The sequence below is a fragment of the Micropterus dolomieu genome, linkage group LG01, assembly GCF_021292245.1.
Source record: "Micropterus dolomieu isolate WLL.071019.BEF.003 ecotype Adirondacks linkage group LG01, ASM2129224v1, whole genome shotgun sequence".
In the NCBI taxonomy this organism is placed as follows: domain Eukaryota; kingdom Metazoa; phylum Chordata; class Actinopteri; order Centrarchiformes; family Centrarchidae; genus Micropterus; species Micropterus dolomieu.
Window position 1 is genome coordinate 16,239,241 of NC_060150.1, and position 14,370 is coordinate 16,253,610.

At 43.9% G+C, this 14,370-nt stretch overlaps 1 long non-coding RNA gene across 2 annotated transcripts in view; it reads left to right on the forward strand.

Annotated features, from left to right (window-relative positions):
* Positions 1 to 10,402: 10,402 nt before the first annotated feature.
* Positions 10,403 to 14,370, forward strand: part of LOC123977437 — a 54,716-nt gene continuing 50,748 nt past the window's right edge. For both annotated transcript variants that reach the window (XR_006826688.1, XR_006826677.1), the window contains exon 1: positions 10,403 to 10,511. This is a non-coding gene — a long non-coding RNA (uncharacterized LOC123977437). The remainder of the gene's footprint in view (positions 10,512 to 14,370) is intronic.

The following is a 14,370-nucleotide window of genomic DNA, read 5'->3' on the forward strand; positions in this document are numbered from 1 at the left end:
GATTCAGTTAAATTTATTTCGACAAAAACTTACAACATGACTGAGGGGACTCATTGTGAACAAGCAACACCTCCTGCACTCCATCTTGCCATTTGTTATTTTCTGCTGCATCTGCTGTCACCTCATCCCTCCGCCAGATGTCTTTCTTTAGTTGACTTTTTGCGCAAATCTTCTCCCAGAACTCAACAGGAGCCCAAACAGACCTGAAGGTGACACACTTGTTTAAAATTCCCTGCTAACACCAGGTGATGTCAGAGTCTGGAGGGGACCAGCAAGACCGAAGGGGGCTGCGAAGCGTCTCTTTTTTTTTTTGCACCATCCTAATCAGCAGCCATTGATTAATTGGATTAACCTGAAATGATCTTAATCACTGATCAATTTCCATTAGACATCCTTAAATACATCTTAATGGGACTGGAGGAGTGTCAGGTGCGTGCAGGTTTGTGTTTATATGTGTGTGCGTGGGCATAGTGTTCATTCATGTTGGCATGCACAATATGTGATGGGTGAGTGTATAAATGTGTGTATGCGCATGTGGCTATTTAGATATCTTTGTAGCACACAAATGCAATTTCCTACAATAACGTGTATTTGGACCAGCATACCTGTGTAGGTATGTGTACACATTTGCACTTCAGTGGGTGTACATGTATATGAATTATTGGTTTGTGGACACCTGAACATTACACCTACATTAAATTGTTGAACATGTCACCCAGAGACCATAGGCATGAATATGTTGTTATAACAGCCTCCAGTCTTCTGGGAAGGCGTTTCACAAAAGCCAAAAGAGCAATTATGAGGTCCCACACTAAGCTTGTGTGGCCCATAGGAGCACAGAGCAGTCTTGTTTGTACTATCTGTAAATATTGCGAAGTGAAAAAAGGAATAGTGTTTTAGAGATAATCTGAAATTAAATTCCTTTTTCACTTGCAATATTTACAGTAATCTCTTTGACTTGGCCAGGAGCATTACACCACATTAATCACACCTGTGTGTGCGCGAGGTCACCCACTGTGCACATATTTATGCTGCGCACCCACGCACTCACTCTCTTTCTACTGACGGGACGGGAAAAAGACTGACTGCAGAGTGACTATGAATGTTTTCACGTTCCCTTTCATTCATAAAATCCTTCTCATATGGATTTTGTAATTGCTTTTGGCCATATAGTATATGTCTTGTCAAAATTTTGCAATACTTTTTTGAAGGGACAAATTTATCATGGGTCTTATTGTTAAAGTGAAGTCTCGTTTTCTTTTCAGTATCTGACTTCAGCACATCCCTTGAAACCATGAAACACATCACACATAAAAATATCCAGTGTCTTTCCTCAACCTTATCTCTCCCCTCCTCTTTTCTCTCTCCCACTGTCTCTCCTCCCGCCCTCCCTCCCTGCCAGCTACTCTGTGATCCCAATGTCTCCCTCTGTTGTTGTTCTAAACAAGCAGCAGGGGGTTGTGGGTAGAGGCCTACACTCATGCTGGGTGTGTGAGTCACTGTAGGGGGTGATGGGAGTCAGCAAGGAGGGTGGGAGTGAGGCTTCCTTGCATCAGTCCCCCTCTCTGGCTCTCTTTCTTCCTTCCCCTCTCTCTCTCACTCACTCACTCGCTCACTCAGCAGAGGCGACCGGTCAGGTCAGCTGACTCATTTGACGTCACACAAACACAAGAGTCACTCGTATTAGACTTTTCATGCAATAAATACACTTCAGATAGATACACTACTCACACCTGGCCATACATTACAGTGTTCCTTCATACAAACTGAAAAAAATCCCCTTTAATATACAAATTTAATTGCACACATATACACATTACGCCATGTGTAATCGGCCTCGAGGACACATTCATCAACAGAAACACTCAAGCATAAAATAAGGCAATGTGTGTCAACACACACATACAGAAGAAAACCATAAAGCACCATAAAAAGCACACTCACATATAAATCTTCAGCCTGGAAGAGCTTGAGCGTAAAAGCTTCATGCGCTTGCTACGTAGGCCAATCGAAAGAACAAAATCATATGCTATAACCCATAAACATGTAAACAAACTCCCACACATGCAGTATTATAAATAAACAAAGGGATACATAGTGTATGTAAGCTCCACATGTTCACATGCAACGAAAGTGGGTTTTCTTGTGCTGAATATAGGCATATAAACTGGACGCACGCCTACATCCAGAAATCTCTAAGTTTCTTGGCAGGGAAAGATTCGTTGACGGAAGTGGCAGGAAGAAAACAGAAGGAGACTGTTACTGAAGGTGGGGGGGTGAACTTAATTCACGCTACATGGATGGAGATACATAGTTGTATCAGAGCTTTCTGTGTACAAGCAGAGAGGAAATGTGCAGTGTGGATCCCCGTTGTATACAGCTGTACGGTCCACATCTCTGGTGGAATACTTAGCCAGTGGATCACGGGGCCGCCTGCATTTGCATAACTCCATTAAGGCATCTTTCGCTCCCTCTCTCTCCTTTTCCATCCCTATCTTGCTTGCTCACACAGAGACACCTGTGTAGGAAAAGCTATAAAGACGTTCCCCCTGCGAGAAAGCCGAATTACATTTTCTTTCACATTTGAGGAAGACGTAATCCGCGGTCCAGCTGTGAAAATTGTGCCATGATACAGAAAGAGAAGCATATGCTCGGCGAAGAAATAAAACACACACACACACACAATATGCTTGTCAAATTTCACTGCTACGGACCTGACCCAACACGACGAGGTTGATGCCAGAGTCAGAGGATGAAAATGCTGTTTGTTTTTGGCTCAACAGCTATGGCAAGTACAGTAGGTCAAAGTTGAAGTAGGAAGTCAACAACAGACAGTTCGGGTAATCATTTTACTGGTTGCCTTCATATTCCCTTCCAATAAGTTTGGATAACTTGGGTTTGCTTTTGAAGCCTGTCTCGTTGTCTGTTTTGTTCACCTTCAGCAGGATCAACTTAAGTTTGAGCACACATGTCAAAAAAGGATTGCTGTCCTCCTGCTGACTGTTAAGATGATCATCCAAATGTAGTTACATTTTAATATTGCCCTGTGCAAACACGATCAAGAATATCGTATATTCCAATATTTTTTCATAAGACTGAACAAACTTGCAGATTTTACCTTGGATGAGCTATAGTTAGTGTTTGCTCTGATGCTGTTAGCTTGAAGATATTAACGCCTTCTCGGATCATCCTCTCTTTCTTCCTTTAAGACAATAAGATCATTCTGGCTGGGCTCAGCTGCTATAGATAGCCCCGGCTGTGTGTGGTGCTAAGGAGAGAAATGACCCTGAGGTCGCCTCCTTCCTCTTGCGTCTTTATACCACCAGCCACCGCAGTGTCCCCAACCCTCTCTCCCTCCCCCCTCCTCGTCCTAGCCACTTTCTCTTCCCCCTCGTCTTTCTTACTTCCCCTCTCTGTCTCTGTCTTTCCCTTCTTCAGTGGTGTGAATCATGAAAGTGAGTCCTGTGTAGTCGATGGGCCTTTTACCTTAGTGCTTGCAGAGAGAAAGAGGGAGAGATGAGGTATTGATTTGAGAGCCTCTGGGAGGAGAACAATAGGTCCCTTACTGAAGCCACTCTGAAGCACAAACACCCTCCCTGCAGCCTCTCAGTGCCAGAGAGGAAGAGAAAGGAGTTAAAAAACAGCTTGGCTCTCTGTTGCTCCATCTCTCTCCACTTGCTGATTGTTGATAGCCCAGAGGGGAGGAATGATGAAGGGGGAGAGGAGGAGGAGGAGGAGGAGGAGGCCAGGCCTTGGCAGTCCCCAGTTCCCTGCAGACCCACTAGCTGCACGGGCCGGGACCCCGAACCCTCTGAACCTGCCCTGTGCAGAGCGGCTCTGGGCCAATCGAGCAAATGCACAGGGCCTAGAACTGTGACACCCCGGAGGTCGCTGGTTCAAATCCAATACTTGGACGCCCGAAGGCATGCTGAACTTTCTCAGCATGCAAACCCAACCCATCCTGACTCACCCTGCCCCCCTCTCACTACCACCCACCCACAAACATCTTGTTCATGAATTTTGGTCCACAGGGTCAACCGCTTAGCTCGATGTGTTGGATAAAAGCTTTCAGCTCTGACTGATTCATGGCCTCCGTGGAGAAAGTGGACAGAGCAGAGGGCTTTGCGCATGATGTCACTGCAAAAAGCGAACGTGAGGTTATCCGCGGTGAGGTCGATGGCATCATCACCGGGAGAGAGCAAAAGCACCCCCTCTGTCTCCGTGGTTTATGAGCTTGTTGTCCGGAGAAGTCGCAGCAGAGAGAACATACAATATAATTACCTGCTGTCATAGGTCCACTATAAGGAAAGCTGGTGTGAAATACAACCTTAGTGCTCGAGGAGGCGTTCTTTATTGTGATTATTGGAATGTCGGCAATAAATCAATTATCTGTAATCACTGTAAAAAATGTATTTGTAAGTGTATTACAAATTTGATTGAAGTTCTTCTTATAATTAAAAAAGGGAGAACACAAGATTTCTTTTTTCTTTCATGGTTGAAACAAACAATAAATTATTGCTTTCTATGTTTTATGAAAATCATTTGCCCAACTTTCTAAGAGTCTAACTACTATTACCGGAAGTACACGTTTCATGTTTCATGGAATAAACAAACTGATACAAGTCTCAAGGGACCGCAGCTCATCTATCAACTCTGCCAGGTTGAAAACAGAAGCAGGTCAAAACGGCCGACTTTACCTCTTCTCCTACATAAACAGGCTGGCTGAGGCAACGCGCGGGTCACCGGGGCTTGTATACGCTGTTTATCTCATTATGCAAAGCAGAGAGGGATGCAAGAGGCTGTGGAATAGCATGTGGAGTTCATTTAGAGTCTCTTATGTCTGAACATTATTTGTATTGATTCATGTTTAGTGGGATCCTGATGCTTTGAAGGATCAGGATAAAACCGAGGTCAGTCGAGGCACTGTCCATTTCAAACTTTACATTTTATTGATTATATTTCTCAGTATAGAAAGCTTATATTCTGCTTGGTATTTTTGTTTTCTGCATGAGGAGCTATGCAAACTCCAAAATGCAAACACACTGCAATAAATCCTAACTTTGTCCAAGAAAGTTGTTTCTTCTTAGTTTCTGACTGTTTTGTCTGTTGTGCACGGTGATGGATGACCAGCGGCGATTCATATCACAAAGCCTTCTATATATTTTGCCCACAATGCACCTCACTTCTCAACAGGAAATGAGAAAGGCTCCCCTCCGATGGCATGCCGCGGCGGAAAAACAATTTCCAACTTTTCAATTTTGTCACAGTGTCACTCCCTTTTACTTTACCGGTCACTCCTGCAGGCGACTCATGTGGGGACTCATAATGAATGTGTTCCATAAACAGACATCAAGAGCGACCTGCTGCAGCCGTCGACTTAAGTTACTCCACTGCGTGTTGCCTCTTTTTTAAACAGTCCTTGTGCTTTATCATTGTGAGTTGGCGGCAACAACCAGCACCTCGCTAATTTCCTCTTGCTCCCAATCGCCAATGAGGGCTATTAATTTGGCGTAATGCTGTTCCTCTTTATTGGGTGTCAGCGCTGTCACATCACGCCATATCTCAGCCGGATTTCTCTCTGCCACTCCACCAGCTCCCTGGGTCTCCCTGCTAGCGGCGCATCAGGGAGAGGCCATATTAAAACCCCTCATGCTTTGCCTCATCCATCCTCTATCTTACTCCGCCCCCCTTTATCCCCATCTATCTCTCTCTCTTTCCCTCTGTTTCCCCTCCTCCTGTCCCTCCCTGTAGGTTGTCTAAGCACGTACAGTATTTAACAATGTTCAGTTCCTTTTCTCACTAACAACCACACAAGCAGCCACCTAACGGTCTTAAAGGGGCCCAGGGGGTCATTTCCCACTCTTTCTCTTTCAGTTCACTCCTCTCCTTGTCTCATGTCGTTCTTCTCTCCCTCCCTCTTCTTTTGTCACCTAGAGTTCTCTCAGGCCTGTCTTTTTCTTTCTCCTTGCTTGCGGCTGCATCACAGCATCAAGGCACTGGGAGAATTTTAAATGCTCAGGATAAATTGTTTGTCTTAGCTAGGGGAGTCAAATGGCAGCAGGCGACAAAGAGAGAGGGTGTCTGCAGTAGGGGTGGAGAGGTGGTGGGCAATGGGGTGGGGGGGTGTTGGCGGTAAAGAGGCTTGAGAAAACTGAAGGCTTGCCAGGGATGCAGAGACAAAAAAAGTGCCGTGGAAACTTGTCGTCTTGTGTCTTCCATCATATGCAAGGCCCTGAAGCGGGTGGGGCCTTGATGGAGAGGTGGGTGCGGGGATAGGGGTGGTGGAGGGGCGATTGTAAGGCAGAGATGGGTGGGTTATTAATTTCCACTGTGCAGTATCATGCAGCTGGTGGCTCCAAAGCGAGGTTTGGCGGTAATGAAAATGGCCTGAGTCGAAGATTAATGGCTCATAAAGACAGAGCGTTTAGATGGGACGGCCGCCTCAATCTGGACGGCGGTGACTAATCGCAACAGACGCACGCACTTGCTCGCCCACACGCACACAAACATGCACACACACACACACACACACACATCTTCTCTGTTACCTCACCCACTATCTCCCTGAGATGGACTCCCATCCCCTCTCTCCCACATTTTTACCCATCTACCCCCACTGCTTCATCTCCCCGTTGCTCCCCTTTCTCCCCCTCCTCTTCTGATGTAGGTATGAATTGTTGCTGGGTCAGAGTTCAAGGCGTGCAGAGAATTATCTTGATTTATGCCCCTTGAGCTCGGTGCTGGTCGTGGTGTACAGTGTGGCAGGCGGTTTGTGGACCATTGGGCTGCTGAGATGTAGGGGTGAGGTCACCCCCAGCCCCCAATTTTTTTTTTTCTTCCCCCCTCTTAATGGCAGCAATGGTGACAGGGCCACCGCATCGTCGAGCTGGACAAATGGGCTTGCCGGGCGCCAGTGATTTTTCCTTCTTTGCAGCTGAAGGTGCATCATATATCTCTAAAACCACCCAATAAGGCTGTGAGAAACATGTTTTTAAAACAAATTGATTTGGATGCTTTATGATGTGGGTGAGCGTGTGTTTGTTTTGTAATGGCGGCTTGGGAGAATGATGCAGTTGTGGTTTTCACTGTGATGGTCTCAGCGCCAGAAGCAATGGCAGCACAGGCCATAAAACAAGTGATTTTCATCAAGACAGAGAGTCAATCCTGTTTTATACTATTAGGCTGACATGTGTACCCTCTATATAAAACAAACGTGGGTCAAATGCTGTTTTGTTTCACACTGCTGAACCTGACGTGGAGGATTTATCACATCAGTTCAGCAGTCAGTCACACAAAGTGTGCTAACTGAATTTCTTTATCTGTGGATGTCTAATTTTGACAATATAAAAGGTAACTAATGGGCAATTGCATGCACAGGCCATGGCAGAACCCTGAACCTTTGAACTTTAACTATAGGATGAAATCTCTATCTAAACCTAAACTGCACTTTATTTCACAGCCCTTAATTTGAACATTAAGTGGAGAGTTGGGACCTGGCAGCTAGGAAGTCAAAAAGTGAAAAGCTAGTACATGACAGGAAAATTCTGTCAACAACTCTGTCAGTCTTACTGATTTATAGTCTCTGTGGCATTGTTAGACATTTGTGAGTAGCCCTTGAGAAGCAAATCTAAATGTGGGTCTTGGCCTAAGACTAGAATGCGGTCAGGGTCTGAAAGACTAGACCGAGTTTAATCCTCCAATCTAAACACACAGGCTCCTGGCGTCCAGCTGCAGAAGTGTCTTGTCCAACACAACACAGTACATGACACATTTCCACAGTGTAACCTGACTGGTAGCGCATGGAAAAGAAACAAAACACTGCCGGGATTAGTGGTAGACAGTCCCAAATTTTCTCCCATAAAACAAAAATATTAAAAATACACTCAGGGGTTTAGTTCCCACTGGGGCCAACAGGGCAGCACATGTAAACAGTAATGATATTGTATGTTTTGGATAAAAGCTTCCATGAATTGGCATGTTAAGCGCTCATCAAATATTTCCAAAAAGTAAAAGAAACACCTCATTCTCAGCTATAGAGCAACAGCTGGAAATTTCGTCGTTAATAAGAGAATTGACATTGCACTTTAATCTAATTTTAGTTTTATGCTGAGTATCAAAGGGGAATTGATTCCAACTATAAAACACCTACACAAACACAAAAACACAAAGACACAGGCATGGATTTGCATAGCCCTCACTCAAACACACTGTACTGCAGCTCTTGTGAACAAGTAAACTGCTTTTGTGTCCGTATGTGTGGATTTCGATGTGAAAGATTCCCACGTTTAAGACTTGCTAGCCTTCACTTCATCGGACAGCTCAAGACCGGTGCTATGATTACATCACGAAGAAAGACTGTGCATTAACAATATAACACAGTATTAATTAAATTAGTTTTATACCTAACAAAGGACCTTGGCTGAGCTTACTGAGTTTCACTTTCAAAGTGGCTAACTAATGCTATCTGCAAAGAAATGATGATATAAGACAAGAAGACATACTTTATTTATCCCACAAGGGGAAATTCAATGTTTTTTTCACTCTGTTGTTATTAATAATAATAATAATAACTTTATTTGTATAACACTTATCAAAACCAAGTTACAAAGTGCTGTACAGTGAAACAACCACGATCCATACTTAATAAAATTAAAAATCAACAATAAAATCAGCATTAAAATAAAATATTTCTATATTATTAATATTTATAAGATTTGAGAAGAGATTTAAAAGAGGCCACTGAGTTTGCCTGCCTGAGATCTCCAGGCAGGGAGTTCCACAGCTGAGGGGCCCGATCAAAGGCTCGGTCACCTTTAGTGACAAGACGAGACTTTGGAACCACTAGTAGAGCCCTGCCAGAGGATCTCAGGCATCGGTCTGGCTTGTAGGGAGTTATCAAATGGGCTTTAAAAACAAGAAGTAAAATCTTAAAATCAATTCTAAATCTCACAGGTAACCAGTGAAGGGCGGCGAGGATTGATGTGATGTGGTCACTCCTCTTAGTGCGAGTTAAAAGCCTGGCTACAGCATTTTGAATGAGCTGTAATCTGTGAATATTTCCCTGATACCAGAGTATCAGGGAAATATTACTATATATTATACCGATACCAGAGTACAGAGCATTGCAGTATTTGAGTTTTGAGGAAATAAATGCATGGATGACCTTGTCTAGCAGAAGAGAGAAATGTTCTAATCTTAGTTAGCTGTCTCAGCTGGACAAAACAGGACTGCACTACTTTTGTCACCTGAGCATCAAAAGACACCAAGGTGAGAGCTTCTTTCTGAATGTTGTCTGAGAAGACACCCAGGCTAGTGGTGAGGTTTTTGATGTAGCTAGTGCTGGTTCCGATGGGGGTAAATAAAATCATTTCTGATTTTGTGTTGTTTGAAGGAAGTTGTTAGACATCCAGGCTTTTATTTCAGTGAGGCAAGAGAGAATAGAGAGACATCGGAAGAACCGGGTCTTAACGGGACATACAACTGGGTGTCATCTGCATAAAAATGGAAATCAATATTATAAGTCTGAATGATTCAAAATAGATGAGCATGAGAGGAGGAGGCTTCTCCAAGGATCACGGAAAATGACCTATTTGACAAATAGGAGACGAACCAATCCAAGGCCACATCACTGATACCAACATAGTTTTTCAAACGGCTAATTAAAACATCATGGTCCACAGTGTCAAAAGCTGAGCTGAGGTCAAGAAGAATTAAAATAGAGCACATGCCTGAGTCAGCTGCAAGCATTAAATCATTGGTGACCTTGATCAGAGCTGTCTCAGTACTATGCAGGGAGCGGAAACCTGATTGAAATTTTTCAAAAATTTCATTATTGTTCAAAAAGGAGATTAATTGAGTTGAAACGATTTTTTCTAAAATTTTAGATAAAAACGGCATCTTGGAAATTGGTCTAAAATTATTTAAAACAGAGGCATCTAAAGAGGGCTTTTTTAAAAGTGGGTAAACAGAGACGTGCTTAAAAGAAGAAGGAAAAATGCCAGTTGACAATGAGCTGTTAATGATGGCTAAAATGACTGGGCCCAATACGGCTTTTAAAAACCAAGTCGGAATGCAGTCTGAAGGTCAGGTGGAAGATTTAGACAGCGCAACAGTGCATTCCAGGGTTGATAAAGAGATTAATGTAAAATGCGTAAATGAAGTGTGTGGGCATTTGTCTGCGCCAACCTCACTGAGGTTATTGTTAAAATGCTGCCGAATCTCCACAGTTTTGTAAAAGAAATGATTAAGAAATTCTTCACATTTTTCTGGAGAAGATTCACCTGGCTGTGTGGGTGTAGGACTAGTTACTGAATATATTGTTTTAAAAAGGATTCTGGAATTATGACCTTGACTTGCAATCAGATTTGAGAAGTATGTGTTCCTTGCCTCTTTGACAGCACTCTGATAGGAGTACATAGAGCCATAGAAAGGTGTGGTACCTGGAAAAGCACTGCATTATGGTCAGAGACCACAAAATCTACTAAAGACAAATCATCTCACAGAAGCCATGGGTGAGTACAAGGTCAAGTGTGTGACCTTTGTTATGAGTGGGCTGTTTTACATATTGGACCAAGTTAAAAGACTCTATGAGTTTGATAAAATCAGAGATAAAAGAGGAAGAAGACAGATATGACAGATATGAATATTAAAATCTCCAAGAATAAGAACTTTGTCATACTGAGACATGATGTGTGCTAAAAGGACATGATGTGTGCTAAAAGGTGTGAGACATACTGAGACATGATGTTTGCTAAAAGGACATGATGTGTGCTATTAGTATATACACACATACACACATAGTCTGAAATACACACACATGCACATGAAACAACACATGGAGAGATGTCATGTAGTCACTGCCACGTAGTGCGGTGCCCTGAGCAGTTGGGGGTTTAGGGACTTGCTCAAGGCCACCTTCAGCAGTGCCCAGGAGGTGAACTGGCACCTCTACAGCTACCAGTCCGAGCTGGACTCGACTTTCCAAGCCAAGTCCTCACGGACTGGGCTACTGCCACCCCATGTAGTACACAGGGCAATTTTGGACAGATATCTGTAGTTCCGGGTAAAATCCTGCTCAGTAGCTTGTTTACCTGTACTCAACTCTAACTCTTTGATACTTGATAAATGTAACCATGATCAAATCTTTCCAGGTGGCAAACACGTGAATTGTGTCCAATTCATGCGGTTGTCACATAATCCTCTCCTGGTGGAGGAATGTAATCTTCATATTATCCGCCTCCACCACACAGAAGCAGCGTTTCCGAGTCCGTGCTCATTTCACATCGTTGCTGCCGAGGGTTCAACACCCGTCATCTGGCCTGTTTACAGTGTGACACGCGTGCATCTGTGTCAGCCTGTCCTCTGATGTAGCCTGTGTGATTACCCCCATACCTGCCTTTGTTTGCATACAGCGTACTCCTGCCTGTTTGGCGAGTCACACTTTGCAGTCTCCATCCATCTAATCAGGCGTTGACACCTAGGCGATGGTTTCCTGTCAGCGTGGCAAATGAGAGCACCCGTGTCAGATTTATCATGCCTCCGCCATGTCGCCTACTTCTCCTGTGAACCCTGGGCTCTCGCCATCCTGGTGACTACCCATGCACAGATGTGTTTGAGGTTGGGGTGGAGGTGTGTATATTCTTGTCAGCTCGCTGACAGTGTGACATGAAAATCTATTTGTTTTTGGGAAAGGGGGCGACGGCGACCCCTGGAACCTAAACTCCATCCAAACCTCCCCTACCCCCAACAAATTGGAGCCAACACACACACACACACTTCTACCTCCTTTTTCTCCTCTTGGCGTGCCCTTGCATCTGGCTCCCATCCATTTTATCTATCTCTTTTTCAGTGGTCCCAGCATGTGGGGGGCAGAGGGGGTCAAAGGGCTTGGAGTGCATAGTGGCGCCTTCGCTGTTTACCTCCAGTTTCGACAGAAACCTATTTGATCCCGCTATTGTCTTGTGCGACTAAATTTTGAGCCTGTTTGACGAGGAAGCAGTGTTAAGAAAAAAACGGGCGAAGAGGGGCAAAATATTGCGGCCACAGAGAGGCAACAGTGAGGAGGAAGAAGAGGGAGGAGGGGTTAGATGAACAAGGGAGTCAGGGAAGAAGAGAAGGAGGGACATGAGCCGCTGCTGATTCAGCACTGCACTATAGATTTTCACCCCCTTTACACTCCCTTCATAGGTTTCTCCTCCCCACGCTCTCAGAGTCAGACCCAGTCCTGCCAAATGAAGTTCCCAGTTCGCAAATCTAATTTCTCCGATTTTCCTGGGGAAAACCTATTGAGGGGCATTAGATTTTCCCTGCCACATAATATCAAGCAAGCAGTGCCTCTAAAGAAATCACCCTCTTGAAAATAAACAGCAAATTGGGTTTGGGTCCTGTGGCGTTTATGGGTGCGTGTCTGCCTTGTTGTGTGTGCGCGTGTGCGCTATACAGTGTGCGAACCCTGACCCAGCCGAATGAAGGTAGAAAACAATTCCTACACATTTGCACCTGGTGGTGTCGGCAGAGCTGAGAACTGTTCATTCTCATCTGAGGAGGTTTGGGGGGTTAAGGAGGACCGCAGGGAAAGATTTACAGAGTTAGAAAGAAGCTGCAGCTTTGGCAGACCTGCAGATTTCCACATGAATTCCCACACACAGAAGCACCTTATTCACACAGAAATGCAGGCCTGTAAACACACACACACACACACACCTCCCTGCAGACATGCAGGTTTTAAAGCCCTGATGGATAAGGCTGCCTCACTGATAACTGAGCGTCTGGGCTTGTGTGCAGCCGGGGACTATGCTGTCTAATTACCCCAAGCGGGAGCAGCGGTGGGTAGGGCTATTCATTTCCATGGTAAAATAGCCCAGATAACACAGCTTTTTTTTTGTTGTACAGTATCGCAGGGGCTAGTGATTGAATTACAGAGCATCCCCCGGTGACTAAGAGGCGGTAATTACGGTGTAATTTAAGATTACATTATTAACTGGCTGACTTTATTAGAATGTAACTTCACCTCCGCAGTTAGTTACATCCTTATCATAAAAAAGGGGATGATTAAGGGAAAGAGGAAATTGCCGCAATTGTCCTTTTGTAACTGCGAGTGCGGTGGGCTTATTAGCAACGCCATGGCCGAGCCACAGGAGGATTTCACGGCGGTGTTTTGACAGTGTTCTGTAAGGAGGTAAAAGGTAATATGTTGCTGACCTGAAAGAGAAAACCCACCTGCAATGTGGTTTGATCTATTTTCTGCTGCTGTGGGTGTAGAAACCTCTCTCTGTGTGATTGTTTAAAGTGGCTGTGGGAAGAAGCACTTGTGGATGTCTTGGATATATACTCTGTGACTCGATATCTAATTGAAAAGTTTGTGTTCATCCAACAAAGAACCAATAAAATACACCTCTAAACAGCAGTTTCTTTATTAAAATGCTTTTATACCAAAGAACTTGACATGACTATACATGACCTGCTAATATTATGTATTCACTTGCCATTTTGGACCCCGTCTCCCTTTCTCTTCTATCCTGCTGTATTTATTTGCTGTAGTGAAAAGATTTAAGATTTCCATTGACACAGGTGGCTGGAATTCTTGGAAACAGTCAGCTGTTCTCATGATCAGACAGAAAGTTTTTATTTTTTTTTTTATTATTATTGGATTATAGTGTAGTAGGTCACCAGTCAGTAACAAGGCTCACACAGAGGCAGAAAACCATTCACATTCACATTTACAGGCAATTCACCAAGCCTGCACGTCTTCGGACTGTGGGAGGAAACCCACAATGTTCTTGCTGTGAGGCCACAGTGCTAGCCTTAGCCATAAGCTGGTCAATTTTGGCAGTTTTTCTGCTCCACCAGCCAGTTTGGGCCAGTAAGCAAACAGTACATGTGGGCGAGGGCGTCACTTTGTGTTGAAAAGTGGTGGGGACATAGGGTCTCAGATTAGGGGTGTGAAAACATACTTAGCTCACAAGACATCATAATACGCAATATTAGGTTCACGAGAACGATATATAAATATAATAGAATTTAATGTAGTGCAGCTCTCAGGCATTCTGTGTTGCTTTCAGATCCATTTCTCCTGTAGATCACTATTTCTCATGTAATATCATCCCTGCTGAGGCAACACACGTAGGTATGATTTAGTCTTCTCTCCTCTTTTGTCATGTGCAAAAAGACACTGGTTCAAGAAGTTGTTGAAGTTACTGATTCGTGCATGCATGTGTGGGATCATTTTATAATCAAAAGCTTCTTTTTTTTTAGCTTAAGTTCCTTTTTTTGGACAATGCACATTTGTTTCTTCTATATTTTCATTTAATGCATGTTTTCTTAATGTGCAAATAAACCTTTCTAAATGGATTTTCATTTGATATTAAATTG